We start from the raw sequence: 2500 nt of genomic DNA on the forward strand, positions 1-2500 counted from the left end.
GCCTCTGGCTGTTGCGGGGCGTGACGGCGCGTGTCGGGCTCCGGCCCGTCACCCACGCCGGCACTCAACGCCTGCGAGCGCCCTGTTTCCTCCGAGAAAGGTTTTTCGCTTGATTGTCGCTCGAGTGCGTGTGCCTCCGGGGCTCACGCCGTGGTACGCGCCAGGCTGGGGCTCCACCGTCACGTCGGCGGGGGAGCGTTTAGCGCGTCCCAGGATCGGACAACCTCTCCGGGGGCCCGAGCCGAAACCCGACACGGTATAAAAGTCGTAACAAGGTTTCTGTTGGTGAACACGTTGTGAAGGATCTTTGTCGGCCGGGGGCCCGCCACCTCTCCGGGGAGGGCGGCCCGTCACTCCTTGAACGCGAAGGCTGGCGCCGGTTGGGCCAGGCAGGAGAGCCTCACGGGGGCCGGCCCCGGGGCCAGGTATCGGACAACCTCTCCGGGGGCCCGAACCGAAACCCGTAACACAGAATAAAAATCGTAACAAGGTTTCTGTTGGTGAACACGTTGTGAAGGATCTTTGTCGGCCGGGGGCCCGCCACCTCTCCGGGGAGGGCGGCCCGTCACTCCTTGAACTCGAAGGCTGCGCCGGTTGGGCCAGGCAGGAGAGCCTCACGGGGGTTGGCCCCGGGGCCGTGGCCCGTACTGACGCTGGCGCCTCCCACGCGGGTGGGAGGTCACACCGACAATTTCGCCGTACCCGTCGAACGGGCCTGGTCACCCGTACGCACGTTCCGCCGAAGCCGGGCGACGTCGATCTCGGTCCCACTCGGTTGGGCCGGCGCGCGGGCGCCGCCACCGACGAGCACGCACACGCTCGGTTGCACGCCGGCAAGTCCATGCGGGTGCCGCACACGCTACGCCTGCGCCGTTGGAAGGGCTTCGCCGTTGGCTTCGTAGGGTGTCTTTGCAGTCCGTCCGAGAGGTGGGGGCACGCACGGCAACACGGCCGGCCTGCCTGCGTGGGACGATGCGGTCCTTTCGTTCAGCGGTTCGGCGGTTTGGCCGGCGCGAGCAGACGCTCGGAGGGAGACGGTGGCGTCAGCCACGCACTCACTCCGCTTCTGCAGTCCGGTCCACTCCGCCCGTTCTAGCTGCTCGTTTGGTCCCTCGCCCGCCAGCAGACCGTTCCGCCGACGGTGCTCCTCCTCCGCAGCGACTTCTGCCTAGCCGCTCTGCCGGGTGCGATGTCACCGGCGTCCGCACCGATCCTCGGCACGGCGCGTGTGCGCACCTGTGGGCCGCCGCCCCGTGCTCCACGTCCGTCTGTGTGTGCCCGCTGTGGGGACCGTCTTCCTCTCGCCTTGGCGACGGCTTGCGGGCTGCGACGTGACCTTGCCACCGCCTTGCAGCATTACATCCGCAGTTGAAACGAAGAGAGCTGCTGCGGGCTTGGGTGCTTGTCCTGGCGGCTTGTCGACGGGACCACGGTGAACGGCCACTGTGTGACTCCGCAGGGAGACGTTCTGGTGCAGTCAGGGGCCTTTTTGTCTCCCGCCGCGGTGAAGCTTTGGTCGCATTCTAGTCACTCTCTTCAAAGCCCGGTGAGGGGTACCTGTTCATGCTCACCATTCCTCCGGCACCCGTGTGCGGAGGGTGGGTGCGAGGTTTAAAGATTCGTTGTCCGCCTGTCGGTCCGGTCTGGTCTCGTGCTGACTTGAGCGAGCGTCCACCGCGTTCGAGAGAATGTGCCTGTCCGCGGGGGCAGCCGCGCTTGCGAGCGTTCCGCCGCGCCCCCTTCCCCAGCCCGCCGAGGTTGGGGCGTGCGGGGTCGGCTTGCGCCCGTAGCGTCGGCCTGTCCTCCGCGGCTTGCACCCGACTCAGTCCGCTGCGGCCTCGCCTCGACTCTCGAGCCTACCGCCAGACGGTGACACCAGAGAACTCTGCCTCTGGCTGTTGCGGGGCGTGACGGCGCGTGGCGGGCCCCGGCCCCTCACCCACGCCGGCACTCAACGCCTGCGAGCGCCCTGATTCCTCCTTTTTTTCGCTTGATTGTCGCTCGAGTGCGTGCGCCTCCGGGCTCACGCCGTGGTACGCGCCAGGCTGGGGCTCCACCGTCACGTCGGCGGGGGAGCGTTTTGCGCGTCCCAGGATCGGGCAACCGATCCGAAACCCGATACAACTTTTAGCGGTGGATCACTCGGCTCGTGCGTCGATGAAGAACGCAGCTAGCTGCGAGAATTAATGTGAATTGCAGGACACATTGATCATCGACACTTTGAACGCACTTTGCGGCCCCGGGTTCCTCCCGGGGCTACGTCTGTCTGAGGGTCGCTTGACAATCAATCGCACTTCGCGCGCATCCGTGCGCCGAAGAGCGCGGCTGGGGTGTCGCAGAGGTGCCGTCCTCTCTGTCCCCCTAAGTGCAGACCCAGAGTAATCCGCGTCGGAGAGCTTGACCTCTTGGGTGCCGGCGTCCGCCTCCGGGCTCGTCGGCACTGCCCGCTCCCGCACTGGCCCAGCCACCTCGGGGTCGCCGGCACGGCTGTCATCGGGTT

General features: G+C 67.1%; 1 non-coding gene across 1 annotated transcript; it reads left to right on the forward strand.

Annotated features, from left to right (window-relative positions):
- The first annotated feature begins 2122 nt into the window (after positions 1-2122).
- On the forward strand, positions 2123-2276 carry LOC144490524 (5.8S ribosomal RNA). The gene has a single exon (XR_013497277.1). It is a non-coding gene; the product is annotated as a 5.8S ribosomal RNA (ribosomal RNA).
- The last annotated feature ends 224 nt before the right edge of the window (positions 2277-2500 follow it).

The sequence above is a fragment of the Mustelus asterias genome, unplaced genomic scaffold, assembly GCF_964213995.1.
Source record: "Mustelus asterias unplaced genomic scaffold, sMusAst1.hap1.1 HAP1_SCAFFOLD_3397, whole genome shotgun sequence".
NCBI classification, from domain to species: domain Eukaryota; kingdom Metazoa; phylum Chordata; class Chondrichthyes; order Carcharhiniformes; family Triakidae; genus Mustelus; species Mustelus asterias.